The 26,203-nt window shown below is 37.8% G+C and overlaps 34 non-coding genes across 34 annotated transcripts; all 34 read left to right on the top strand.

Moving 5' to 3' along the window:
- Positions 1-579: 579 nt before the first annotated feature.
- On the top strand, positions 580-653 carry Trnan-guu (transfer RNA asparagine (anticodon GUU)). The gene has a single exon. It is a non-coding gene; the product is annotated as a tRNA-Asn (tRNA).
- Positions 654-1,029: 376 nt separating this feature from the next.
- On the top strand, positions 1,030-1,103 carry Trnan-guu (transfer RNA asparagine (anticodon GUU)). Its single transcript has one exon. It is a non-coding gene; the product is annotated as a tRNA-Asn (tRNA).
- Positions 1,104-1,476: 373 nt separating this feature from the next.
- Trnan-guu (transfer RNA asparagine (anticodon GUU)) lies at positions 1,477-1,550 on the top strand. The gene has a single exon. It is a non-coding gene; the product is annotated as a tRNA-Asn (tRNA).
- Positions 1,551-1,688: 138 nt separating this feature from the next.
- On the top strand, positions 1,689-1,761 carry Trnak-uuu (transfer RNA lysine (anticodon UUU)). Its single transcript has one exon. It is a non-coding gene; the product is annotated as a tRNA-Lys (tRNA).
- A 620-nt stretch (positions 1,762-2,381) lies between these two features.
- Trnan-guu (transfer RNA asparagine (anticodon GUU)) lies at positions 2,382-2,455 on the top strand. The gene has a single exon. It is a non-coding gene; the product is annotated as a tRNA-Asn (tRNA).
- A 139-nt stretch (positions 2,456-2,594) lies between these two features.
- On the top strand, positions 2,595-2,667 carry Trnak-uuu (transfer RNA lysine (anticodon UUU)). The gene has a single exon. It is a non-coding gene; the product is annotated as a tRNA-Lys (tRNA).
- Positions 2,668-2,840: 173 nt separating this feature from the next.
- Positions 2,841-2,914, top strand: Trnad-guc (transfer RNA aspartic acid (anticodon GUC)). The gene has a single exon. It is a non-coding gene; the product is annotated as a tRNA-Asp (tRNA).
- Positions 2,915-3,288: 374 nt separating this feature from the next.
- Positions 3,289-3,362, top strand: Trnan-guu (transfer RNA asparagine (anticodon GUU)). Its single transcript has one exon. It is a non-coding gene; the product is annotated as a tRNA-Asn (tRNA).
- Positions 3,363-3,735: 373 nt separating this feature from the next.
- On the top strand, positions 3,736-3,809 carry Trnan-guu (transfer RNA asparagine (anticodon GUU)). The gene has a single exon. It is a non-coding gene; the product is annotated as a tRNA-Asn (tRNA).
- A 139-nt stretch (positions 3,810-3,948) lies between these two features.
- Positions 3,949-4,021, top strand: Trnak-uuu (transfer RNA lysine (anticodon UUU)). The gene has a single exon. It is a non-coding gene; the product is annotated as a tRNA-Lys (tRNA).
- A 173-nt stretch (positions 4,022-4,194) lies between these two features.
- Positions 4,195-4,268, top strand: Trnad-guc (transfer RNA aspartic acid (anticodon GUC)). The gene has a single exon. It is a non-coding gene; the product is annotated as a tRNA-Asp (tRNA).
- Positions 4,269-4,642: 374 nt separating this feature from the next.
- Positions 4,643-4,716, top strand: Trnan-guu (transfer RNA asparagine (anticodon GUU)). The gene has a single exon. It is a non-coding gene; the product is annotated as a tRNA-Asn (tRNA).
- Positions 4,717-5,089: 373 nt separating this feature from the next.
- On the top strand, positions 5,090-5,163 carry Trnan-guu (transfer RNA asparagine (anticodon GUU)). Its single transcript has one exon. It is a non-coding gene; the product is annotated as a tRNA-Asn (tRNA).
- Positions 5,164-5,536: 373 nt separating this feature from the next.
- On the top strand, positions 5,537-5,610 carry Trnan-guu (transfer RNA asparagine (anticodon GUU)). Its single transcript has one exon. It is a non-coding gene; the product is annotated as a tRNA-Asn (tRNA).
- Positions 5,611-5,748: 138 nt separating this feature from the next.
- Positions 5,749-5,821, top strand: Trnak-uuu (transfer RNA lysine (anticodon UUU)). The gene has a single exon. It is a non-coding gene; the product is annotated as a tRNA-Lys (tRNA).
- A 376-nt stretch (positions 5,822-6,197) lies between these two features.
- Positions 6,198-6,270, top strand: Trnak-uuu (transfer RNA lysine (anticodon UUU)). The gene has a single exon. It is a non-coding gene; the product is annotated as a tRNA-Lys (tRNA).
- Positions 6,271-6,647: 377 nt separating this feature from the next.
- Trnak-uuu (transfer RNA lysine (anticodon UUU)) lies at positions 6,648-6,720 on the top strand. Its single transcript has one exon. It is a non-coding gene; the product is annotated as a tRNA-Lys (tRNA).
- A 174-nt stretch (positions 6,721-6,894) lies between these two features.
- Trnad-guc (transfer RNA aspartic acid (anticodon GUC)) lies at positions 6,895-6,968 on the top strand. Its single transcript has one exon. It is a non-coding gene; the product is annotated as a tRNA-Asp (tRNA).
- Positions 6,969-7,342: 374 nt separating this feature from the next.
- On the top strand, positions 7,343-7,416 carry Trnan-guu (transfer RNA asparagine (anticodon GUU)). The gene has a single exon. It is a non-coding gene; the product is annotated as a tRNA-Asn (tRNA).
- Positions 7,417-7,798: 382 nt separating this feature from the next.
- Positions 7,799-7,872, top strand: Trnan-guu (transfer RNA asparagine (anticodon GUU)). The gene has a single exon. It is a non-coding gene; the product is annotated as a tRNA-Asn (tRNA).
- Positions 7,873-8,278: 406 nt separating this feature from the next.
- Positions 8,279-8,352, top strand: Trnan-guu (transfer RNA asparagine (anticodon GUU)). Its single transcript has one exon. It is a non-coding gene; the product is annotated as a tRNA-Asn (tRNA).
- A 138-nt stretch (positions 8,353-8,490) lies between these two features.
- On the top strand, positions 8,491-8,563 carry Trnak-uuu (transfer RNA lysine (anticodon UUU)). The gene has a single exon. It is a non-coding gene; the product is annotated as a tRNA-Lys (tRNA).
- Positions 8,564-8,938: 375 nt separating this feature from the next.
- On the top strand, positions 8,939-9,011 carry Trnak-uuu (transfer RNA lysine (anticodon UUU)). The gene has a single exon. It is a non-coding gene; the product is annotated as a tRNA-Lys (tRNA).
- A 174-nt stretch (positions 9,012-9,185) lies between these two features.
- Positions 9,186-9,259, top strand: Trnad-guc (transfer RNA aspartic acid (anticodon GUC)). Its single transcript has one exon. It is a non-coding gene; the product is annotated as a tRNA-Asp (tRNA).
- A 129-nt stretch (positions 9,260-9,388) lies between these two features.
- On the top strand, positions 9,389-9,461 carry Trnak-uuu (transfer RNA lysine (anticodon UUU)). Its single transcript has one exon. It is a non-coding gene; the product is annotated as a tRNA-Lys (tRNA).
- A 174-nt stretch (positions 9,462-9,635) lies between these two features.
- Positions 9,636-9,709, top strand: Trnan-guu (transfer RNA asparagine (anticodon GUU)). Its single transcript has one exon. It is a non-coding gene; the product is annotated as a tRNA-Asn (tRNA).
- Positions 9,710-9,838: 129 nt separating this feature from the next.
- Trnak-uuu (transfer RNA lysine (anticodon UUU)) lies at positions 9,839-9,911 on the top strand. The gene has a single exon. It is a non-coding gene; the product is annotated as a tRNA-Lys (tRNA).
- A 2,871-nt stretch (positions 9,912-12,782) lies between these two features.
- Positions 12,783-12,856, top strand: Trnad-guc (transfer RNA aspartic acid (anticodon GUC)). Its single transcript has one exon. It is a non-coding gene; the product is annotated as a tRNA-Asp (tRNA).
- A 129-nt stretch (positions 12,857-12,985) lies between these two features.
- Positions 12,986-13,058, top strand: Trnak-uuu (transfer RNA lysine (anticodon UUU)). The gene has a single exon. It is a non-coding gene; the product is annotated as a tRNA-Lys (tRNA).
- Positions 13,059-13,231: 173 nt separating this feature from the next.
- Positions 13,232-13,305, top strand: Trnan-guu (transfer RNA asparagine (anticodon GUU)). The gene has a single exon. It is a non-coding gene; the product is annotated as a tRNA-Asn (tRNA).
- A 373-nt stretch (positions 13,306-13,678) lies between these two features.
- Positions 13,679-13,752, top strand: Trnan-guu (transfer RNA asparagine (anticodon GUU)). Its single transcript has one exon. It is a non-coding gene; the product is annotated as a tRNA-Asn (tRNA).
- A 138-nt stretch (positions 13,753-13,890) lies between these two features.
- On the top strand, positions 13,891-13,963 carry Trnak-uuu (transfer RNA lysine (anticodon UUU)). Its single transcript has one exon. It is a non-coding gene; the product is annotated as a tRNA-Lys (tRNA).
- A 624-nt stretch (positions 13,964-14,587) lies between these two features.
- On the top strand, positions 14,588-14,661 carry Trnad-guc (transfer RNA aspartic acid (anticodon GUC)). Its single transcript has one exon. It is a non-coding gene; the product is annotated as a tRNA-Asp (tRNA).
- Positions 14,662-15,695: 1,034 nt separating this feature from the next.
- Trnak-uuu (transfer RNA lysine (anticodon UUU)) lies at positions 15,696-15,768 on the top strand. The gene has a single exon. It is a non-coding gene; the product is annotated as a tRNA-Lys (tRNA).
- Positions 15,769-26,203: the final 10,435 nt, after the last annotated feature.

Raw genomic sequence — 26,203 nt, 5'->3', positions numbered from 1 at the left:
TCTTTGAAAAAGCCAGTTATTTTCTGAGTTTTCATGAACGCTTAAGAAAACTCAGGCTCTCAAAACCAAACTTTTTTCATAGAACAAAGCTTGAATGATGCATAAAAAAATCAACCTACACAAGATCTCAAGCTCTTGTGGCGCAATCGGCTAGCGCGTTCGATGGTTAACCGAAAGATTGGTGGTTCAAATCCACCCAGGAGCGAGAACAGTAGAAACTCAAAATCATAGATTGCTGCAGAAAATATGTACACTAAGTTATTAATTTCAGGATCCAACGCTTAGAGTTATTAAACTTGAAAAAATAGGTTTGAAAGACTAGCCTAACCTTTGAGCCCTGAAAGCTCAGTCGGTGGAGCATTGGACTTGTAATCCAAAGGACAAGAGTTCGAGGCCCTTGTAGGGAGAAGTATCAATTCTTCTATTATATTTTTTGAAACAATCGCACTTCTTTGAAACGCCAGTTATTTTCCGAGTTTTCATGATTGCTTAATAAGTTTCAGGCTCTCAAAAATAAACTTTTCTCATAGAACAAAGCTCGAATGATGCATAGAAAAATCAACCTTCACAATTTATCGAGCTCTTGTGGCGCAATCGGCTAGCGCGTTTGACTGTTAACCGAAAGGTTGGTGGTTCAAGCCCACCCAGGAGCGAGAATATGAGCATCTGAAAAGGAGAGATTGCTGCAAAAAATGTGTGAACTAAGTTGTTAATTTCAGAATCCACAGCTTCGAATTCTTGAATTTGATAAAATAGGTTTGTAAGACTAGCTGAATCTTTGAGCCCTGCGAGCTCAGTCGGTAGAGCGTTAGACTTTTAATCCAACGGTCAAGGGTTCGAGTCCCTTGTGGGGCGGAGTAACATTTATTCAATTAATTTTTTTTGAAACACTCGAACTTCTTTGAAAACGCCAGTTAAAATCCCAGTTTTCATGAACGCTTAATAAGTTTCAGGCTCTCAAAAACAAACTTTTTTCATAGAACAAAGCTTGAATATTGCATAAAACAATCAACCTACAAAATTTCTCCAGCTCTTGTGGCGCAATCGGCTAGCGCGTTCGACTGTTAACCGAAAGATTGGTGGTTCAAATCCACCCAGGAGCGAGAACAGTGGAAACTCAAAATCATAGATTGCTGCAAAAAATATGTACACTAAGTTATTAATTTCAGGATCCAACGCTTAGAATTCTTGAACTTGAAAAAATAGGTTTGAAAGACTAGCATAATCTTTGAGCCCTGATAGCTCAGTCGGTGGAGCGTTGGACTTGTAATCCAAACGACAAGAGTTCGAGGCACTTGTAGGGAGAAGTATCAATTCTTCTATTATACTTTTTGAAACAATCGCACTTCTTTGAAACGCCAGTTATTTTCCGAGTTTTCATGATTGCTTAATAAGTTTCAGGCTCTCAAAAATAAACTTTTCTCATAGAACAAAGCTCGAATGATGCATAAAAAATCAACCGACACATGTTATCGAGCTCTTGTGGCGCAATCGGCTAGCGCGTTCGGCTGTTAACCGAAAGGTTGGTGGTTCAAGCCCACCCAGGAGCGAGAACATGAGAATCTGAAAAGCAGAGATTGCTGCAAAAAATGTGTGCACTAAGTTGTTAATTTCAGGATCCACAGCTTCGAATTATTGAATTAGATGAATTCAAAAAACTAGGTTTGTAAGACTAGCTGAATCTTTGAGCCCTGCTAGCTCAGTCGGTAGAGCGTTGGACATTTAATCCAACGGTCAAGGGTTCGAGTCCCTTGTGGGGCGGAGTAACATTTATTCAATTAAATTTTTTGAAACACTCGAACTTCTTTGAACACGCCAGTTATATTCCTAGTTTTCATGAACGCTTAATAAGTTTCAGGCTCTCAAAAACAAACTTTTTTCATAGAACAAAGCTTGAATGATGCATAAAAAAATCGACCTACACAAGTTCTCGAGCTCTTGAGGCGCAATCGGCTAGCGCGTTCGACTGTTAGCCGAAAGATTGGTGGTTCAAGCCCACACAGGAGCGAGAACAGTAGAACCTCAAAATCAGAGATTGCTGCAAAAAATATGTACACTAAGTTATTAATTTCAGGATCCAACGCTTAGAATTCTTGAACTTGAAAAAATAGGTTTGAAAGACTAGCATAATCTTTGAGCCCTGATAGCTCAGTCGGTGGAGCGTTGGACTTGTAATCCAAACGACAAGAGTTCGAGGCACTTGTAGGGAGAAGTATCAATTCTTCTATTATACTTTTTGAAACAATCGCACTTCTTTGAAACGCCAGTTATTTTCCGAGTTTTCATGATTGCTTAATAAGTTTCAGGCTCTCAAAAATAAACTTTTCTCAAAGAACAAAGCTCGAATGATGCATAAAAAATCAACCGACACATGTTATCGAGCTCTTGTGGCGCAATCGGCTAGCGCGTTCGGCTGTTAACCGAAAGGTTGGTGGTTCAAGCCCACCCAGGAGCGAGAACATGAGAATCTGAAAAGCAGAGATTGCTGGAAAAAAATGTGTGCACTAAGTTGTTAATTTCAGGATCCACAGCTTCGAATTCTTGAATTAGATGAATTCAAAAAACTAGGTTTGTAAGACTAGCTGAATCTTTCAGCCCTGCTAGCTCAGTCGGTAGAGCGTTGGACATTTAATCCAACGGTCAAGGGTTCGAGTCCCTTGTGGGGCGGAGTAACATTTATTCAATTAATTTTTTTGAAACACTCGAACTTCTTTGAACACGCCAGTTATATTCCGAGTTTTCATGAACGCTTAATAAGTTTCAGGCTCTCAAAAACAAACTTTTTTCATAGAACAAAGCTTGAATGATGCATAAAAAAATCAACCTAAACAAGTTCTGGAGCTCTTGTGGCGCAATCGCCTAGCGCGTTCGACTGTCAACCGAAAGATTGGTGGTTCAAGCCCACCCAGGAGCGAGAACAGTAAAACCTCAAAATCAGAGATTGCTGCAAAAAATATATTACCTAAGTTATTAATTTCAGGATCCAACGCTTCGAATTCTTGAATTTGAAAAAATAGGTTTGAAAGACTAGCATAATCTTTGAGCCCTGATAGCTCAGTCGTTGGAGCGTTGGACTTGAAATCCAACGGTCAAGGGTTCGAGGGCCTTGTGGGGCGGAGTAACATTTATTCAATTAATTTTTTTTGAAACACTCGAACTTCTTTGAAACGCCAGTTATTTTCCGAGTTTTCATGATTGCTTAATAAGTTTAAGGCTCTCAAAAATAAACTTTTCTTGTAGAACAAAACTCGAATGATGCATAAAAAATCAACCGACACATGTTATCGAGCTCTTGTGGCGCAATCGGCTAGCGCGTTCGGCTGTTAACCGAAAGGTTGGTGGTTCAAGCCCACCCAGGAGCGAGAATATGAGAATCTGAAAAACAGAGATTGCTGCAAAAAATGTGTGCACTAAGGTGTTAATTTCAGGATCCACAGCTTCGAATTCTTGAATTTGAAAAATTAGGTTTGTAAGACTAGCTGAATATTTCAGCCCTGCTAGCTCAGTCGGTAGAGCGTTGGATTTTTAATCCAAATGACAAGAGTTCGAGGCCCTTGTAGGGAGAAGTATCAATTCTTCTATTATACTTTTTGAAACAATCGCACTTCTTTGAAACGCCAGTTATTTTCCGAGTTTTCATGATTGCTTAATAAGTTTCAGGCTCTCAAAAATAAACTTTTCTCAAAGAACAAAGCTCGAATGATGCATAAAAAATCAACCGACACATGTTATCGAGCTCTTGTGGCGCAATCGGCTAGCGCGTTCGGCTGTTAACCGAAAGGTTGGTGGTTCAAGCCCACCCAGGAGCGAGAACATGAGAATCTGAAAAGCAGAGATTGCTGGAAAAAAATGTGTGCACTAAGTTGTTAATTTCAGGATCCACAGCTTCGAATTCTTGAATTAGATGAATTCAAAAAACTAGGTTTGTAAGACTAGCTGAATCTTTGAGCCCTGCTAGCTCAGTCGGTAGAGCGTTGGACATTTAATCCAACGGTCAAGGGTTCGAGTCCCTTGTGGGGCGGAGTAACATTTATTCAATTAATTTTTTTGAAACACTCGAACTTCTTTGAACACGCCAGTTATATTCCGAGTTTTCATGAACGCTTAATAAGTTTCAGGCTCTCAAAAACAAACTTTTTTCATAGAACAAAGCTTGAATGATGCATAAAAAAATCAACCTAAACAAGTTCTGGAGCTCTTGTGGCGCAATCGCCTAGCGCGTTCGACTGTCAACCGAAAGATTGGTGGTTCAAGCCCACCCAGGAGCGAGAACAGTAAAACCTCAAAATCAGAGATTGCTGCAAAAAATATATTACCTAAGTTATTAATTTCAGGATCCAACGCTTCGAATTCTTGAATTTGAAAAAATAGGTTTGAAAGACTAGCATAATCTTTGAGCCCTGATAGCTCAGTCGTTGGAGCGTTGGACTTGAAATCCAACGGTCAAGGGTTCGAGGGCCTTGTGGGGCGGAGTAACATTTATTCAATTAATTTTTTTTGAAACACTCGAACTTCTTTGAAACGCCAGTTATTTTCCGAGTTTTCATGATTGCTTAATAAGTTTAAGGCTCTCAAAAATAAACTTTTCTTGTAGAACAAAACTCGAATGATGCATAAAAAATCAACCGACACATGTTATCGAGCTCTTGTGGCGCAATCGGCTAGCGCGTTCGGCTGTTAACCGAAAGGTTGGTGGTTCAAGCCCACCCAGGAGCGAGAATATGAGAATCTGAAAAACAGAGATTGCTGCAAAAAATGTGTGCACTAAGGTGTTAATTTCAGGATCCACAGCTTCGAATTCTTGAATTTGAAAAATTAGGTTTGTAAGACTAGCTGAATATTTCAGCCCTGCTAGCTCAGTCGGTAGAGCGTTGGACTTTTAATCCAAATGACAAGAGTTCGAGGCCCTTGTAGGGAGAAGTATCAATTCTTCTATTATACTTTTTGAAACAATCGCACTTCTTTGAAACGCCAGTTATTTTCCGAGTTTTCATGATTGCTTAATAAGTTTCAGGCTCTCAAAAATAAACTTTTCTCATAGAACAAAGCTCGAATGATGCATAAAAAATCAACCGACACATGTTATCGAGCTCTTGTGGCGCAATCGGCTAGCGCGTTCGGCTGTTAACCGAAAGGTTGGTGGTTCAAGCCCACCCAGGAGCGAGAACATGAGAATCTGAAAAGCAGAGATTGCTGCAAAAAATATGTACACTAAGTTGTTAATTTCAGGATCCAACGCTTCGAATTCTTGAATTTGAAAAAATAGGTTTGAAAGACTAGCATAATCTTTGAGCCCTGATAGCTCAGTCGGTGGAGCGTTGGACTTGTAATCCAAACGACAAGAGTTCGAGGCCCTTGTAGGGAGAAGTATCAATTCTTCTATTATACTTTTTGAAACAATCGCACTTCTTTGAAACGCCAGTTATTTTCCGAGTTTTCATGATTGCTTAATAAGTTTCAGGCTCTCAAAAATAAACTTTTCTCATAGAACAAAGCTCGAATGATGCATAAAAAATCAACCGACACATGTTATCGAGCTCTTGTGGCGCAATCGGCTAGCGCGTTCGGCTGTTAACCGAAAGGTTGGTGGTTCAAGCCCACCCAGGAGCGAGAACATGAGAATCTGAGAAGAAGAGATTGCTGCAAAAAATGTGTGCACTAAGTTATTAATTTCAGGATCCACAGCTTCGAATTCTTGAATTTGATGAATTCGAAAAACTAGGTTTGTAAGACTAGCTGAATCTTTGAGCCCTGCTAGCTCAGTCGGTAGAGCGTTGGACATTTAATCCAACGGTCAAGGGTTCGAGTCCCTTGTGGGGCGGAGTAACATTTATTCAATTAATTTTTTTGAAACACTCGAACTTCTTTGAACACGCCAGTTATATTCCGAGTTTTCATGAACGCTTAATAAGTTTCAGGCTCTCAAAAACAAACTTTTTTCATAGAACAAAGCTTGAATGATGCATAAAAAAATCGACCTACATAAGTTCTCGAGCTCTTGAGGCGCAATCGGCTAGCGTGTTCGACTGATAGCCGAAAGATTGGTGGTTCAAGCCCACCCAGGAGCGAGAACAGTAGAACCTCAAAATCAGAGATTGCTGCAAAAAATATGTACACTAAGTTATTAATTTCAGGATCCAACGCTTCGAATTCTTGAATTTGAAAAAATATGTTTGAAAGACTAGCATAATCTTTGAGCCCTGCTAGCTCAGTCGGTAGAGCGTTGGACTTTTAATCCAACGGTCAAGGGTTCGAGTCCCTTGTGGGGCGGAGTAACATTTATTCAATTAATTTTTTTGAAACACTCGAACTTCTTTGAACACGCCAGTTATATTCCGAGTTTTCATGAACGCTTAATAAGTTTCAGGCTCTCAAAAACAAACTTTTTTTCATAGAACAAAGCTTGAATGATGCATAAAAAAATCGACCTACACAAGTTCTCGAGCTCTTGAGGCGCAATCGGCTAGCGCGTTCGACTGTTAGCCGAAAGATTGGTGGTTCAAGCCCACCCAGGAGCGAGAACAGTAGAACCTCAAAATCAGAGATTGCTGCAAAAAATATGTACACTAAGTTATTAATTTCAGGATCCAACGCTTCGAATTCTTGAATTTGAAAAAATAGGTTTGAAAGACTAGCATAATCTTTGAGCCCTGCTAGCTCAGTCGGTAGAGCGTTGGACATTTAATCCAACGGTCAAGGGTTCGAGTCCCTTGTGGGGCGGAGTAACATTTATTCAATTAATTTTTTTTGAAACACTCGAACTTCTTTGAAAAAGCCAGTTATTTTCTGAGTTTTCATGAACGCTTAAGAAAATTCAGGCTCTCAAAACCAAACTTTTTTCATAGAACAAAGCTTGAATGATGCATAAAAAAATCAACCTACACAAGTTCTGGAGCTCTTGTGGCGCAATCGCCTAGCGCGTTCGACTGTCAACCGAAAGATTGGTGGTTCAAGCCCACCCAGGAGCGAGAACAGTAAAACCTCAAAATCAGAGATTGCTGCAAAAAATATATTACCTAAGTTATTAATTTCAGGATCCAACGCTTCGAATTCTTGAATTTGAAAAAATAGGTTTGAAAGACTAGCATAATCTTTGAGCCCTGATAGCTCAGTCGTTGGAGCGTTGGACTTGAAATCCAACGGTCAAGGGTTCGAGGGCCTTGTGGGGCGGAGTAACATTTATTCAATTAATTTTTTTTGAAACACTCGAACTTCTTTGAAACGCCAGTTATTTTCCGAGTTTTCATGATTGCTTAATAAGTTTAAGGCTCTCAAAAATAAACTTTTCTTGTAGAACAAAACTCGAATGATGCATAAAAAATCAACCGACACATGTTATCGAGCTCTTGTGGCGCAATCGGCTAGCGCGTTCGGCTGTTAACCGAAAGGTTGGTGGTTCAAGCCCACCCAGGAGCGAGAATATGAGAATCTGAAAAACAGAGATTGCTGCAAAAAATGTGTGCACTAAGGTGTTAATTTCAGGATCCACAGCTTCGAATTCTTGAATTTGATGAATTTGAAAAATTAGGTTTGTAAGACTAGCTGAATATTTGAGCCCTGCTAGCTCAGTCGGTAGAGCGTTGGACTTTTAATCCAAACGACAAGAGTTCGAGGCCCTTGTAGGGAGAAGTATCAATTCTTCTATTATACTTTTTGAAACAATCGCACTTCTTTGAAACGCCAGTTATTTTCCGAGTTTTCATGATTGCTTAATAAGTTTCAGGCTCTCAAAAATAAACTTTTCTCATAGAACAAAGCTCGAATGATGCATAAAAAATCAACCGACACATGTTATCGAGCTCTTGTGGCGCAATCGGCTAGCGCGTTCGGCTGTTAACCGAAAGGTTGGTGGTTCAAGCCCACCCAGGAGCGAGAACATGAGAATCTGAAAAGCAGAGATTGCTGCAAAAAATATGTACACTAAGTTTTTAATTTCAGGATCCAACGCTTCGAATTCTTGAATTTGAAAAAATAGGTTTGAAAGACTAGCATAATCTTTGAGCCCTGATAGCTCAGTCGGTGGAGCGTTGAACTTGTAATTCAAGAGCTTGAACCACCAACCTTTCTTGTTGAATAAACGACAAGAGTTCGAGGCCCTTGTAGGGAGAAGTATCAATTCTTCTATTATACTTTTTGAAACAATCGCACTTCTTTGAAACGCCAGTTATTTTCCGAGTTTTCATGATTGCTTAATAAGTTTCAGGCTCTCAAAAATAAACTTTTCTCATAGAACAAAGCTCGAATGATCCATAAAAAATCAACCGACACATGTTATCGCGCTCTTGTGGCGCAATCGGCTAGCGCGTTCGGCTGTTAACCGAAAGGTTGGTGGTTCAAGCCCACCCAGGAGCGAGAACATGAGAATCTGAAAAGCAGAGATTGCTGCAAAAAATGTGTGCACTAAGTTATTAATTTCAGGATCCACAGCTTCGAATTCTTGAATTTGATGAATTCGAAAAACTAGGTTTGTAAGACTAGCTGAATCTTTGAGCCCTGCTAGCTCAGTCGGTAGAGCGTTGGACATTTAATCCAACGGTCAAGGGTTCGAGTCCCTTGTGGGGCGGAGTAACATTTATTCAATTAATTTTTTTGAAACACTCGAACTTCTTTGAACACGCCAGTTATATTCCGAGTTTTCATGAACGCTTAATAAGTTTCAGGCTCTCAAAAACAAACTTTTTTCATAGAACAAAGCTTGAATGATGCATAAAAAAATCGACCTACATAAGTTCTCGAGCTCTTGAGGCGCAATCGGCTAGCGTGTTCGACTGTTAGCCGAAAGATTGGTGGTTCAAGCCCACCCAGGAGCGAGAACAGTAGAACCTCAAAATCAGAGATTGCTGCAAAAAATATGTACACTAGTTATTAATTTCAGGATCCAACGCTTCGAATTCTTGAATTTGAAAAAATAGGTTTGAACGACTAGCATAATCTTTGAGCCCTGCTAGCTCAGTCGGTAGAGCGTTGGACTTTTAATCCAACGGTCAAGGGTTCGAGTCCCTTGTGGGGCGGATTAACATTTATTCAATTAATTTTTTTTGAAACACTCGAACTTCTTTGAAAAAGCCAGTTATTTTCTGAGTTTTCATGAACGCTTAAGAAAATTCAGGCTCTCAAAACCAAACTTTTTTCATAGAACAAAGCTTGAATGATGCATAAAAAAATCAACCTACACAAGTTCTGGAGCTCTTGTGGCGCAATCGGCTAGCGCGTTCGACTGTCAACCGAAAGATTGGTGGTTCAAGCCCACCCAGGAGCGAGAACAGTAGAACCTCAAAATCAGAGATTGCTGCAAAAAATATGTACACTAAGTTATTAATTTCAGGATCCAACGCTTCGAATTCTTGAATTTGAAAAAATAGGTTTGCAAGACTAGCATAATCTTTGAGCCCTGCTAGCTCAGTCGGTAGAGCGTTGGACTTTTAATCCAACGGTCAAGGGTTCGAGTCCCTTGTGGGGCGGATTAACATTTATTCAATTAATTTTTTTTGAAACACTCGAACTTCTTTGAAAAAGCCAGTTATTTTCTGAGTTTTCATGAACGCTTAAGAAAATTCAGGCTCTCAAAACCAAACTTTTTTCATAGAACAAAGCTTGAATGATGCATAAAAAAATCAACCGACACATGTTATCGAGCTCTTGTGGCGCAATCGGCTAGCGCGTTCGGCTGTTAACCGAAAGGTTGGTGGTTCAAGCCCACCCAGGAGCGAGAATATGAGAATCTGAAAATCAGAGATTGCTGCAAAAAATGTGTGCACTAAGGTGTTAATTTCAGGATCCACAGCTTCGAATTCTTGAATTTGAAAAATTAGGTTTGTAAGACTAGCTGAATATTTGAGCCCTGCTAGCTCAGTCGGTAGAGCGTTGGACTTTTAATCCAACGGTCAAGGGTTCGAGTCCCTTGTGGGGCGGAGTAACATTTATTCAATTAATTTTTTTTGAAACACTCCAACTTCTTTGAAAACGCCAGTTATATTCTGAGTTTTCATGAAAGCTTAATAAGTTTCAGGCTCTCAAAAACAAACTTTTTTCATAGAACAAAGCTTGAAAGATGCATAAAAAAATCAACCTACACAAGTTGTCGAGCTCTTGTGGCGCAATCGGCTACCGCGTTCGACTGTTGACCGAAATATTGGTGGTTCAAGCCCACCCAGAAGCGAGAACAGTAGAAACTCAAAATCATAGATTGCTGCAAAAAATATGTACACTAAGTTATTAGTTTCAGGATCCAACGCTTCGAATTCTTGAACTTGAAAAAATAGGTTTGAAGGACTAGCATAATCTTTGAGCTCTTATAGCTCAGTCGGTGGAGCGTTAGACTTTTAATCCAAAGGACAAGAGTTCGAGGCCCTTGTGGAGAGAAGTATTAATTCTTCTATTAAATTTTTAGAAACAATCGCACTTCTTTGAAAACGCCAGTTATTTTCCGAGTTTTCATGAAAGCTTAATAAGTTTCAGGCTCTCAAAAACAAACTTTTTTCATAGAACAAAGCTTGAAAGATGCATAAAAAAATCAACCTACACAAGTTCTCGAGCTCTTGTGGCGCAATCGGCTACCGCGTTCGACTGTTGACCGAAATATTGGTGGTTCAAGCCCACCCAGAAGCGAGAACAGTAGAAACTCAAAATCATAGATTGCTGCAAAAAACATGTACACTAAGTTATTAATTTCAGGATCCAACGCTTCGAATTCTTGAACTTGAAAAAATAGGTTTGAAAGACTAGCATAATCATTGAGCTCTTATAGCTCAGTCGGTTGAGCGTTAGACTTTTAATCCAAAGGACAAGAGTTCGAGGCCCTTGTGGGGAGAAGTATCAATTCTTCTATTAAATTTTTAGAAACAATCGCACTTCTTTGAAAACGCCAGTTATTTTCCGAGTTTTCATGAAAGCTTAATTAAGTTTCAGGCTCTCAAAAACAAACTTTTTTCATAGAACAAAGCTTGAAAGATGCATAAAAAAATCAACCTACACAAGTTCTCGAGCTCTTGTGGCGCAATCGGCTACCGCGTTCGACTGTTGACCGAAATATTGGTGGTTCAAGCCCACCCAGAAGCGAGAACAGTAGAAACTCAAAATCATAGATTGCTGCAAAAAATATGTACACTAAATTATTAGTTTCAGGATCCAACGCTTCGAATTCTTGAACTTGAAAAAATAGGTTTGAAAGACTAGCATAATCTTTGAGCTCTTATAGCTCAGTCGGTGGAGCGTTAGACTTTTAATCCAAAGGACAAGAGTTCGAGGCCCTTGTGGAGAGAAGTATCAGTTGTTCTATTAAATTTTTAGAAACAATCGCACTTCTTTGAAAACGCCAGTTATTTTCCGAGTTTTCATGAAAGCTTAATAATTTTCAGGCTCTCAAAAACAAACTTTTTTTCATAGAACAAAGCTTGAAAGATGCATAAAAAAATCAACCTACACAAGTTCTCGAGCTCTTGTGGTGCAATCGGCTACCGCGTTCGACTGTTGACCGAAATATTGGTGGTTCAAGCCCACCCAGAAGCGAGAACAGTAGAAACTCAAAATCATAGATTGCTGCAAAAAATATGTACACTAAGTTATTAGTTTCAGGATCCAACGCTTCGAATTCTTGAACTTGAAAAAATAGGTTTGAAAGACTAGCATAATCTTTGAGCTCTTATGGCTCAGTCGGTGGAGCGTTAGACTTTTAATCCAAAGGACAAGAGTTCGAGGCCCTTGTGGAGAGAAGTATCAATTCTTCTATTAAATTTTTAGAAACAATCGCACTTCTTTGAAAACGCCAGTTATTTTCCGAGTTTTCATGAAAGCTTAATAAGTTTCAGGCTCTCAAAAACAAACTTTTTTCATAGAACAAAGCTTGAAAGATGCATAAAAAAATCAACCTACACAAGTTCTCGAGCTCTTGTGGCGCAATCGGCTACCGCGTTCGACTGTTGACCGAAATATTGGTGATTCAAGCCCACCCAGAAGCGAGAACAGTAGAAACTCAAAATCATAGATTGCTGCAAAAAATATGTACACTAAGTTATTAAATTCAGGATCCAACGCTTCGAATTCTTGAACTTGAAAAAATAGGTTTGAAAGACTAGCATAATCTTTGAGCTCTTATAGCTCAGTCGGTTGAGCGTTAGACTTTTAATCCAAAGGACAAGAGTTCGAGGCCCTTGTGGGGAGAAGTATCAATTCTTCTATTAAATTTTTAGAAACAATCGCACTTCTTTGAAAACGCCAGTTATTTTCCGAGTTTTCATGAAAGCTTAATTAAGTTTCAGGCTCTCAAAAACAAACTTTTTTCATAGAACAAAGCTTGAAAGATGCATAAAAAAATCAACCTACACAAGTTCTCGAGCTCTTGTGGCGCAATCGGCTACCGCGTTCGACTGTTGACCGAAATATTGGTGGTTCAAGCCCACCCAGAAGCGAGAACAGTAAAAACTCAAAATCATAGATTGCTGCAAAAAATATGTACACTAAGTTATTAATTTCAGGATCCAACGCTTCGAATTCTTGAACTTGAAAAAATAGGTTTGAAAGACTAGCATAATCTTTAAGCTCTTATAGCTCAGTCGGTTGAGCGTTAGACTTTTAATCCAAAGGACAAGAGTTCGAGGCCCTTGTGGGGAGAACTATCAATTCTTCTATTAAATTTTTAGAAACAATCGCACTTCTTTGAAAACGCCAGTTATTTTCCGAGTTTTCATGATTGCTTAATAAGTTTCAGGCTCTCAAAAATAAACTTTTCTCATAGAACAAAGCTCGAATGATGCATAAAAAAATCGACCTACACAAGTTCTCGAGCTCATGTGGCGCAATCGGCTAGCGCGTTCGGCTGTCAACCGAAAGGTTGGTGGTTCAAGCCCACCCAGGAGCGAGAACAGTAGAAACTCAAAATCAGAGATTGCTGCAAAAAATGTGCGCACTAAGTTATTAATTTCAAGATCCACAGCTTCGAATTCTTGAATTTGAAAAATTAGGTTTGTAAGACTAGCTGAATCTTTGAGCCCTGTTAGCTCAGTCGGTAGAGCGTTGGACTTTTAATCCAACGGTCAAGAGTTCGAGTCCCTTGTGGGGCGGAGTAACATTTATTCAATTAATTTTTTTGGAACACTCGAAGTTCTTTAAAAACGCCAGTTATATTCCGAGTTTTCATGAACGCTTAATAAGTTTCAGGCTCTCAAAAACAAACTTTTTTCAAAGAACAAAGCTTGAATGATGCATAAAAAAATCGACCTACACAAGTTCTCGAGCTCTTGTGGCGCAATCGGCTAGCGCGTTCGACTGTTAACCGAAAGATTGGTGGTTCAAGCCCACCCAGGAGCGAGAACAGTAGAACCTCAAAATCAGAGATTTCTGCAAAAACTATGTACACTAAGTTTTTAATTTCAGGATCCAACGCTTCGAATTCTTGAATTTGAAAAAATAGGTTTGAAAGACTAGCATAATCTTTGAGCCCTGATAGCTCAGTCGGTGGAGCGTTGGACTTGAAATCCAAAGGACAAGATTTCGAGGCCCTTGTAGGTAGAAGTATCAATTCTTCTATTATATTTTTTGAAACAATCGCACTTCTTTGAAACGCCAGTACTTTTCCGAGTTTTCATGATTGCTTAATAAGTTTAAGGCTCTCAAAAATAAACTTTTCTTGTAGAACAAAACTCGAATGATGCATAAAAAATCAACCGACACATGTTATCGAGCTCTTGTGGCGCAATCGGCTAGCGCGTTCGGCTGTTAACCGAAAGGTTGGTGGTTCAAGCCCACCCAGGAGCGAGAATATGAGAATCAGAAAATCAGAGATTGCTGCAAAAAATGTGTGCACTAAGGTGTTAATTTCAGGGTCCACAGCTTCGAATTCTTGAATTTGATGAATTTGAAAAATTAGGTTTGTAAGACTAGCTGAATATTTGAGCCCTGCTAGGTCAGTCGGTAGAGCGTTGGACTTTTAATCCAACGGTCAAGGGTTCGAGTCCCTTGTGGGGCGGAGTAACATTTATTCAATTAATTTTTTTTGAAACACTCCAACTTCTTTGAAAACGCCAGTTATATTTCGAGTTTTCATGAAAGTTTAATAAGTTTCAGGCTCTCAAAAACAAACTTTTTTCATAGAACAAAGCTTGAAAGATGCATAAAAAAATCAACCTACACAAGTTCTCGAGCTCTTGTGGCGCAATCGGCTAGCGCGTTCGACTGTTGACCGAAAGATTGGTGGTTCAAGCCAACCCAGGAGCGAGAACAGTAGAAACTCTAAATCATAGATTGCTGCAAAAAAATATGTACACTTAGTTATTAGTTTCAGGATCCAACGCTTCGAATTCTTGAACTTGAAAAAATAGGTTTGAAAAACTAGCATAATCTTTGAGCTCTTATAGCTCAGTCGGTGGAGCATTGGACTTTTAATCCAAAGGACAAGAGTTCGAGGCCCTTGTGGGGAGAAGTATCAATTCTTCTAGTAAAATTTTTAGAAACAATCGCACTTCTTTGAAAACGCCAGTTATTTTCCGAGTTTTCATGATTGCTTAATAAGTTTCAGGCTCTCAAAAATAAACTTTTCTCATAGAACAAAGCTCGAACGATGCATAAAAAATGAACCGACACATATTATCGAGCTCTTGTGGCGCAAGCGGCTAGCGCGTTCGGCTGTCAACCGAAAGGTTGGTGGTTCAAGCCCACCCAGGAGCGAGAACAGGAGAATCTCAAAATCAGAGATTGCTGCAAAAAATGTGCGCACTAAGTTATCAATTTCAAGATCCACAGCTTCGAATTCTTGAATTTGATGAATTTTAAAAATTAGGTTTGTAAGACTAGCTGCATCTTTGAGCCCTGCTAGCTCAGTCGGTAGAGCGTCAGACTATTAAACCAACGGTGAAGGGTTCGAGTACCTTGTGGTGCGAAGAATCATTTCTTCTATTAGTTTTTTTTGAAACACTCGAACTTCTTTGAAAACGCCAGTTATTTTCCGAGTTTTCATGAACACTTAATAAGTTTCAGGCTCTCAAAATTAAACTTCTCTCATAGAACAAAGCTCGAATGATGCATAAAAAACCAACCTACACAATTTATCGAACTCTTGTGGAGCAATCGGCTAGCGCGTTCGGCTGTTAACCGAAAGATTGGTGGTTCAAACCCACCCAGGAGCGAGAACAGTAGAAACTCAAAATCAGAGACTGCTGCAAAAAATATGTACACTAAGTTAATAATTTCAGGATCCAACGCTTCGAATTCTTGAACTTGAAAAAATAGGTTTGAAAGACTAGCATAACCTTTGAGCCCTGATAGCTCAGTCGGTGGAGCGTTGGACTTTTCATCCAAAGGACAAGAGTTGGAGGCCCTTGTGGGGAGAAGTAACATTTCTTCTATTAAATTTTTTGAAAAAATCGCACTTCTTTGAAAACGCCAGTTATTTTCCGAGTTTTCATGATTGCTTAATAAGTTTCAGGCTCTCAAAAATAAACTTTTCTCATAGAACAAAGCTCGAATGATGCATAAAAATCAACCGACACATGTTATCGACCTCTTGTGGCGCAATCGGCTAGCACGTTCGCCTGTTAACCAAAAAGTTGGTGGGTCAAGCCCACCCAGAAGCGAGAACAGAAGAACCTCAACATCAGAGATTGCTGCAAAAAATATGTACACTAAGTTTTTAATTTCAGGAGCCACAGCTTCGAATTCTTGAATTTGAAAAATTAGGTTTGTACGACTAGCTGAATCTTTTAGCCCTGCTAGCTCAGTCGGTAGAGCGTTGGACTTTTAATCCAACGGTCAAGGGTTCGAGTCCCTTGTGGGGCGGAGTATCATTTCATCGATTAATTTTTTTTGAAACACTTGAACTTCTTTGGAAACGCCACTTATTTTCAGATTTTATGAATGCTTAAGAAGTTTCAGGCTCTCAAAAGTAAATTTTTCTCATGGAAGAAAGCTAGAAAAAAAATCAAGTGACACGTTTTATTAAGCTCTTGTGGCGCAATCGACTAGCGCTTTCGGATGATAACCGAAAGGTTGAAGGTTCAAGCCCACCCAGGAACGAGATTCAACCTCAAATCAGAGATTGCTGTAAAAATTATGTACACTTTGTTATTATTTTCAGGATCCAACGCTTCGAATTCTTGAATTTGAAAAGTTATATTTGAAGACTAGCGCAGCCCTTCAGCCCTGCTAGCTCAGTCGGTAGAGCGCTAGACTTTAAAGCCAAAGGTCAAGGGTTCGAGTCCCTTGTGGGGAGAAGTATCATTTCTTCTACTGATTTTTTTTGAAACACTCGGACTTCTTTGAAAACGCCAGTTATTTACAGAGTGTTTATGAATGCTTAATAAGTTTCAGGCTCTCAAAAATAATCTTTTCTCTTATAAAAATAAAACTTATAAAATAAAACACAAGTTACTTTCAGAGTTTATATCTGAGTTTTTAAGTATTCTTAATAACTTCCAGGCTCTCAAATGTAGGTTTTTCTATGAAAAAAAAGTGAATGATGGAAATAAAATCAACCTATAGTGAGTAGGCAGCTCTCGTGTCAAAATCGGCTACCGCGTTCGACTGTTAACCAAAAGTTTGGTGGTTCAAGCTAACCCAAGAGCAAAAACAGAAGAAACTCAGAAACATAGGATTCTGTAAAAGCTATGATCACAGTAGTTTTTATTTTGAGGGTCCAAAGTATCGACTTCATGCATTGGAAAACAAGGGTTGAAAGACCACCTTAACTGTTGAGCCTTGCTAGCTCAGTCGATAGAGCGTTGGAATTTCAATCCAACGATGAATTATTCGAGTCCCGTGTGTGGCGAAGACAACAAACTTCTAAAGTTTTTCCATTTAAACACTCAAATTTGGCCCAAGACGCCAGTTATTTTTCAGTTTTTTAGGATGCTCAATTATTTTCAGGCTCACAAAAACAAGTTTTTTTAAAGAAAACCAGCTTGAATGATTGGCCTAAAATCAACCTTCTGTACTGTTCGCATGTTGCGTGGCGCAAGTGTCTAGCGCGTTTGATTTAACCGAAAGCTTGATGATTTTAGCCTCTACAAGAGCAAGAAAAACTGAATCTCAGAATCAGAGGATGCTGTAAAAGCTATGATCGCATTATTCTTCAATTTAAGGCTCCAAAGCATCAACTCTATGTATTCGAAAAACAAGGTTTGAAAGACTAGCGTAACCTTTGAGCCTTAGTAGCTCATTCGGTAGAACTAAGAATCAGTAGATTCTACAAACCCTATTAGCAAAAAAATCTTAAATTTACTGCTCCAAAGTACGGATTTCATGTATTTGAAAAAACTCACGACTAGCTTAAGCATTGAGCCCGGGTTGCTCAAACGGTAGAGCGTTGGAGTTTTAATCCAACGATCAAGGGTTCGAGTACCTTTTGATGCGTAGCTGACATTTGTTCAAAAGACCAGCTTAGTTCCAGCTTGTTTGAGAAATTTTTAGGATGCGTGATGAATTTAAAGCTCCAAAAACCGTTTTTTCCCGTGCAGAAGGCTAGAATGATGCATCTGAAATCAACCTGTCATAAAGTTTCCAGCTAAAGCGATGAAATAAATTTCTACACTTGGTCTTGACAAACAATTCTTTAATTCAAAGCTCCAAAGCATCGACATAATGTATTAAAAAAGATTTTCCAGATAAGCATCAACTTTGAGCCCTGTGAAACTCCCAAATTTCGTTCAAGAAGAACTTTTTTCAGGCTCTCAAAAACAGGCTCTCAATTTTTTTTCCATGAAAAAAGCTTGAATGATGCATCTAAATTCAACCTTAGTTATTAACCTTGAAAAATACAAAAATATATATTTTCAAATTAAGGTCGTTTTTTTTCTCCGCGGTGTGATAAAAACATCTGAACAAAAAAGTAGAACTAAGGCATAACCAACAGTCAGCAAAAAAAGGCCAATCAAAAAAACAGTTTTTGAAGAAAAATAACAAGAAAAACAAAAAAAAGTATAAAAAATTCAAACACACCGGAATAAAACTTTCCTTACCATTTTTAAATGGTAGAAACAGTAAGCACTGAGACAAACAAACTGCACTAAAATTCAAAGACTCAAACTGAAATTCAAAAAATGTGAGAAACTAAACAATATCTGGCAAACCGATTATTTCAATAAAGCTATAAAAGCAACAACGATTAACAAACTTTCAAAATTGATCAATCAAGTAAGCAAAAACTAACAGCCGATAAACTACGACAACTTTGAATGAAGACTACACAGCTCCGACTCAAACTTTAATGCCACGCTTCTTGTAAGCATTCTCTATACATAACCTTCTGGTAGACAATTTTCAGAATTTCTGAAAATTACGTTCAAAATGTCTGCGCGTTGTTTGAAATGGTTTTCGCAGTATCAGCTGACAATGAATGTTTCTTCACAAGATGATCACGCAACGTATCTTTTCTACTTTGATCACATCCACAAATTTCACACTTGAATACCACTCCCGAATGCTTAGACTGAAAGTGTCTTTTCGCTTTTGAGATGTCAGAAAAGTCAGCTTTACATACTGGGCAAATTGGTCTTCCGTCGGACATTTTACCGAATTGTGGGATAATACTTCCAAGTTGAGTTGCAACGGCAAAAGAGGCCGGGTTGTTTCGAGAGTTGGAAGCAGGCACAGGACTTGGTTTCGCCACCTAGTACATTGCAGCGATTTAATTCTGATATCTTTTTCAGGAAAATGTTTTTATAGCGAGCGTTTTTGAAGCGATGGGTAAGTTTATTTATTCCTCTGAGTTCGATGTGCATACGAAAAAAAATCACGGAAAGCTTTCGAATTGAAAGAATTATGTACGCTGCATATACCACCATTGTCGAAAAGCTTCAAAGTTTAATCTATCGCGCCGCTTACTTCAAGTTTATGGTACAATTTTTCCATTGTTTTCAACATTCTAAATAAAATTCAATTATTATTAAAACTAAATTTTGCATCGTCTTTTCGCCGAGAAGTCTCTAGAGAAAATCAATTAAATAGACTCTGCTAAACTACTGATTTCGTATGCTAAAACTTCAATAGCAGTTAAAATTGGCGAAATTAAAAATTTCAAAAAAGTTAAAATTTTCGTAGTTAAAACGGGCGTTTGAGAACAAGCATACCTTATTCTGACGAGGAGAACTATTCGTGTTGTTCACCCTCCTTTTCACCGCCACTTTCTCTAGAACGACTGGAAGATAATCACCGCCCACTTTCGTTTTGAGATTCATGGTTCCAATCAAGTTTGAGGGAAACTCGTTCGTCAGGTATAGGCAAAATTCATCGTCGCTTAACATCGCAAGACAATTTTCCTCCAAGGATACTGAGAATTCTACAAGAGACATTGCAATTTAAGATCTGAAAACAATCGAAAGATGAAAAAAACCATCGTTTCGAATACATTTGGTCAAAACTATCGTGATTACTTCTAAAAAGGCCGGAAATCAAGAAAAAAACCTATAAAATCTCCGAAACACAACAATCTAGTTAACTTTAAAACAATCAGCCAAAAATCATCAGTCTCAACCAGGGGCGGAGGGGGGGGGGGGGGGCGGACGCCTTTCTTCAGGGATTCGACCCCCTGCCGACCCGAAAGGGGTCAACATTTTCCAAAAAGTGCCTAAAAACGTTTTTTTTGGCCTTTTTTTTCAAAATTTTTTTGGTCATTTTCCAAAAAGTGCCAAAAAACGCTTTTTTGGCCTCTTTTTCAAAATTTTGCCTGCGGCGCAGTTTCGTCAAAAAACGGGCAAAACAGTGATTTAGAAGAGCTCGAAAAATCAAATTGGTTGACCTAAAAAAAAGGTCGACAAAATTTTTGAAATTTTTTTGAAAATCCGCTCCCCCTCGAGAAAATCCTAGATCCACCCCTGGTCTCAACGATAGTATTCATGTTGCCATATAATCTTCTACATATTTTGAAAACATTCTGTTGTGACTTTTTTTGGTCTCTTAATTAGCAGGGTTGAAAAATCACCACTACTCGCAAGCATTCAATAGCTAATTTGGAGGGGTTCAAAAATATCCGGTTGTTCAAATACAAACAAACTACAATTGACACACTAACAAGTCAGTTAAACGATCAACTGCTTGTTTCACATCGCAACTCAGTCATGTATCGAGAAAGAATTTTTAGCAAAAACAAGATTTTTCAACTGTGCATTATATATATTTAGCACACTGTCTAATTAAAACCAATTGACTTTCATCTGAAGTAATAATTCGTTCATACCGATGTGAATAATCTCTGAAGTCATGATCTTTAATCTCTTGATACTAAAAATGGGAAACTAATTCATTCAATTAAATCTTTCGCTGCTATTTCAATTTATGGATCCTAAGAGGTTATGGGCGATTTCGTGAAGAATTGAGACTCTACGCCTGACAGCATCAGAGAGTAAAATTCTACGGTGGTTTGTATGAATAGGATTTCAAGAGAAAGAAAAGAATTGGTTGTATGAATTACAACTTTGAAAATAGAAGTTTTGAAAGAAAAGAGAAGTTTTGAAAGAGAAGTTTTACAATTCGAAATTTGAAGTGACATTTAACCATGGCACGAAGTATTCAAACAAGATTGGAAAAATTGACTTTTTCGGGAAATGAAAATGATTGGGAGTATTTTGCTGAGCAATTTGAAGCTCGTATAGTTCTTTTGAATTTAAAGAAAACGTTGAAGGGAACAGATGTTCCAGGAAGTAGTGAAAATGAGACTAATGTTAATGATAGAAAAGAACAATTGTGGTGTGAATTAATACAATGCCTTGATCGAAAGTCTGTAATGCTAATAAAACGCGATAAACCAGATGGTTCAGCGGCATGGAATCGGCTGCAAAGCTACTTTAAAAGTACGGAACGACCACGTGTTCAAAGAATGTTAAATGAAATTTCTAATTTGAAATTAGAGGCGAGCGAATCGATTAAGGACTACATACTTAGATCGGAAAATTTGCAAATGAATCTACAAGAAGCGGGAGAGGGTATTTCTGAAAAAATGATGATTGCAATGCTTTTAAAAGGACTACCAAAAGAATTTGATAATTTTACAACTGTGGTGAATTTTTCGAAAGATGCAAAAAGCTTGGACGAGATTAAAAGAGATTTGTCAAATTTTGCCGAAACAAGCAAGACTTTTTTGCAGAAAAATTCAACAAATGAAACGTTTTTTAGTAATAAAACTATTAAATGCTACAGTTGCGGAAAGCAAGGTCATAGAAAACAGGATTGCAAGAAAGACATAAAATGCTACAATTGCAATCAAATGGGACATTTTGCTAGAGATTGTAGGAAAAATACCCAAAATAACCATTCAAATAGCAGCCATCAAAAACAGTTTACATCAAAAAATCAACAAAACAAAAGCCATTTTACTTCAGAAAATGAAAACACTGTCGACTTTTTCAGTTTTCATTCTAATGACAATGATTTTGGCGTAAATTCCGACAAATTTTGCTTGATTGATAGCGGTTGCTCTGCGCATATGTTTAAAACACTTGAATTTTTTACGGAACTTGATACGAATATTAATGGAAATGTTGGCTGTGCAAATGGAAGTAATTCAAAAATTGTGGGAAAGGGAAAAGTAACGTTTAAAGTTCAAACAAGTGATGGTCGATTGATAACTATAGAACTGAAAGATACTCTGTTTGTACCTACGTATACGGCAAATTTAGTTTCTGTATCTAAACTTAACAGAAATAAAGCTGATGTAATGTTTGATGATGTTTGTCCCAGAATAATTTTACCAGATAGTTCTGAAATTTTGCTTCAAAATCAACGAGATCTTTTCAAAATGAAAATTGAACTGGCAAATGAACACTCTGTGGAAAATGTTGCAATGGTTGTTTCGGACATAGAAATTTGGCATAAACGGCTTGGTCATAATAATTTTGATGACATCAAGAAATTAGAAAATCTAACGGAGGGAGTTAAATTTAGCCAAAAGAAACATAATAACTGTGTTGATTGTCAAACTGAAAAAGCTAAGCGGAAAGCGATACCAAAAGTTTGGGGGACTAGAGCTACAGAAAAACTAGAAATTGTTCATACGGATATTTTGGGACCAATTGATACGATATCTGTAGACAATTTTAAGTACGCAATAGGTTTTATTGATTCCTACACAAGATTTTCTGCGGTTTACTTATTGAAAAATAAAAGTGATAGCACTCAGATGCTCAAACAGTTCATAGCGGATTATGGTAAACCAAAAACAATAGCTAGTGATAATCCAAAAGAGTTCAAATTTGGAAAGTTTAAACAGTTTTGTCTTGATAATGCCATAAGAACTGAATTTTCTGCGCCTTATACACCAGAGGAAAATGGTAAAATAGAGCGAACTTGGGGTAGTGTAATGGCAATAACTAGATGTCTTTTACAAACTGCCAGCATGGAAAAGAAATTTTGGTCTTTTGCATTGAAAACAGCTTTCTACTTGAAAAACCGAGTTTATCATTCTGCAATTGGGGTAACCCCATACGAAAAATTTTTCCAAAGCAAACCTGATTTGAAACACGTAAAAATTTTTGGTTGTGCTGCATATATGTTTGTCGAAAAAGTAAACATGAAAAAACTTGATTCAAGGGCCGTGAAAGGATTTCTGCTTGGATATAGTCTGAACAGTAAATGTTATATAGTAGGAACTGAGCTTGATGGAAACTTTGAATTTTTGGAGAGTAGAAATGTTACTTTTGATGAAAAAGTTTTTCCTTTCAAAAATGACGATGAAAATGATTCTGGACGGGAATTGGAAATAAGCGTTGAAAACTATTCTGAGATTTCTGAGAAAAATTCTGCGGATAATGTCAATGGCGGAAACCTTGAAAATGATCAATTACGCCGCAGAGAACGGATCAAACAATTAAATGCGCCTGAGATTTCATTTTTTAGAAATGAGACAATTTTTGATGAGTGTTGGCTAGCTGATGCAACTTTTTATGTTGATAATTTGCCAAAAAATGCTAACGATGCACTTTCTAACCCCAATTGGAAAAAAGCAATGCAGGATGAATATAATTCTCTGATCAACAATAATGTCTGGGAATTAGTTCCACAAACGGATCAAACTATTTTGGGGGGAAGGTGGCATTTTACTTTGAAATACAATAATGAGGGGGGAATTTCAAGATACAAGGCAAGATATGTGGCTAAAGGCTACAATCAAATCAAAGGCGTTGATTTCAAGGAAACCTTTTGTCCTACAGTAAAAATGGCAACATTACGACTTATTTTAGCAATTTCAACAGCTAAGGGTTTTGATGTAAGACAATGGGACGTAAAAACAGCCTATCTAAACGCTAATTTGGAAGAGAATGTCTTCCTGCAACAACCTGAAGGTTTTGAGCAGAAAGACAGTGGGGGTAATCAACTTGTTTGTAAGCTAAATAAATCTATTTATGGATTAAAGCAGTCAGGAAGAAATTGGTACTATACCTTACAGATGTTCCTTAAGTCAATAGATTTTACAGCGTCAAAAAGTCATCCCTGTCTTTTCATGAGAATTTCAAAAGATGTTTTGGAATACGTATGCATTTGGGTGGATGATATAATTTACGCTTGCAATGATGCTAACAAGTTTATATCATTTGAACAACAAATATCTAGTCAATTCAAAATCAGCGAAACAGCAAAACTTTATTGGTTTTTGGGGATGAAATTCAACTTTTGTGGGGATGGGTTAGAAATTTCTCAGGAAGCGTATATTGACAAGCTACTGTCAAAATTTGGTTTGATTGAGTGTAAACCAGTGTCTACACCTGCAGCTGATGGTTTAAAACTTTGTAAACGGCTACCAAATGAGGTGAAATTAGCAAACGACAAAGATTATAGAGGACTTATCGGCAGTCTAAGTTACTTGTCAATTACTACAAGGCCTGATATTTCATTCATCGCTCATTGCTTGAGTAGATATGTGAACGACCCTACTGAAGTACACTGGATTGCTGCAAAACGAGTTCTACGATATTTGAAAGGAACTAGATCGTATAAACTTATCTACAGACGATGTACTGCTACGCCAATCTTGTATGGCTATTCTGATTCTGATTGGGGAGGTGACAGTGACACTAGACGCAGTACTAGTGGATATTGCTTTTTCCTGTTTGAAAACAGCGGTGCAATATCGTGGGCTAGCAAACTCCAAACTACTGTTGCAAAATCTACAGCTGAATCAGAGGCTACAGCTCTTTCGTTAGCCTGTAATGAAGGATTATTCCTGTTGAATTTACTGATCGAAATCAAACTCGATTTAATTGATTTCAAAATGTTTGTGGACAACCAAGCATGTATTTCTCTTGTGAAAAACGACGTTAACAAGGGAGTCGTAAAACATTTTGCTATTCATCTACATTTCATCAGGGACTTAATTCAAAAGAAACAGTTGGATTTGAACTATATTGGGACTGACAATATGGTGGCTGATATTCTCACTAAGAATTTGGGCAAGACAAAGTGCAAACGTTTTGGGCTTCAGATGTTCGCCAATTGAGTGGGGGTTTCAACTGTGCATTATATATATTTAGCACACTGTCTAATTAAAACCAATTGACTTTCATCTGAAGTAATAATTCGTTCATACCGATGTGAATAATCTCTGAAGTCATGATCTTTAATCTCTTGATACTAAAAATGGGAAACTAATTCATTCAATTAAATCTTTCGCTGCTATTTCAATTTATGGATCCTAAGAAGATTTTCATTATCCTTTTCTGCCGCTGAAGATACTCCAATGCTAGATAGTAAGTGTATTTATTACACAAATCAACAACTCGAATCCATAGAATTTAAAAAAATTTGATCACAACTATATCTAAACCTAAAACACCCAACAGATTCGATTAAATAATCAACATTAAAATTGATACCAAAATACTACGTTTGCTTATAAAAAGCAAAATGCTCAGCGCCGATAAAAAATTTTTAATGAGGCGTTTCTTGTGGGTAGTTCCCATCGCTCGGACTTCTGAACATTTGAGTTAAAATTGTTGCGCATTGTTCGAAATTGTTCTCGCAGTATCTGCTGATAATGAAGGTTTCTTCACGAGATGATCACGCAACGCGTCTTTTCTTCTTTGGTCACATCCACAAATTTCACACCTTACAACGATTCCCAAGTGTTTTGACTGGAAATGTCTTCTAGCTCTTGTGATGTCACAAAAATCAGCTTTACACACTGGGCAAATTGGTCTACCATCTGACATTTTCCCGAATTGTGGTAAAAGACTTCCAGGATGAGTTGTAACGGGCACTAGACTCTGAATGTTCGGAAATCCAGAGTTGGCCTGAGGCGAAGCTTTCGGTTGTTTCGGTGCCTGAACAGAAAAGATATTTCATTTTTTGAGAATTGTAATGAGCAAAAACAGAGCTTTTAGTGAAATTATACGTGATAATAGGGGACCCTTAACATTTTGAATTCTTCTAGCTGGTAAGCTCCCAATTTTGATTGACTAAGGTAATTGCATATTCTAATTATTATTTTACTTAAGCCGAGAAAAAAGATTAAAAAAGCTAAAATCTTAGCTTTAAAGCATAACTTTCGGTTCTGAAAGAAATAGATGTTTCAAGGCTATAAGAGTTTAGAAATCAAGCTTAGAAGCTTGGTCGTTTTTATTGGGAACAGTTTTTGTTTAAGACTTAATTACCGAAAGGGCAGCTTAAAAACTATTTTCAACTGACACTCAAAATCACATTGGATCTAAACTTACATTATTCTGATGAGTTGTGAAAATTCTGTTCATTTTTCTTTTCGCTGCAAGTTTCAGTGGACTCATGAAACCGAAATCCTCGTCCATTTTCGTCCTTATATTCATGGTTCCAATCAAATTTACGGGAAACTCGTCCGTCAAGTAAAGGAAAACTTCATTGTGGCTTTCCATAGAAAGCCAATGTTCTGCCATTGATAATGCAATTGCTACCACAGACATTCAATTAACAATCTGAAAAAGCCACAAGCTGAAAAAGGACAAAAAAAATTTACTTTTTTAAACGACTTAGGTTAAATCGTGATTAAAGCTTGTGATTTAGTATGTATATCAGTCAGTAACAAGACAGACCGATGAGGCTATATATTGTGTCATCATAATAAATCTCAGCAATACTTTTTTCCTAAATAGGCTTAGTTATAGCAAGAGCAATCAATTTCTTGCAATTATGAGAATATTCCATTTAATAGCTTTTTCTCAACTACATAGAGGCGAAGCGGAGAAACAAATAACTTGCAGCATAACACGAAAATAGAATGAAAAATTAACCGACACAAAGTGAGGCAAAAAAAATGTCC

The sequence above is a fragment of the Symsagittifera roscoffensis genome, chromosome 7 (assembly GCF_963678635.1).
Source record: "Symsagittifera roscoffensis chromosome 7, txSymRosc1.1, whole genome shotgun sequence".
In the NCBI taxonomy this organism is placed as follows: domain Eukaryota; kingdom Metazoa; phylum Xenacoelomorpha; order Acoela; family Convolutidae; genus Symsagittifera; species Symsagittifera roscoffensis.
Note: the sequence above shows the minus strand (reverse complement) of the source record. Positions and strands in the feature narration are given on the sequence as shown.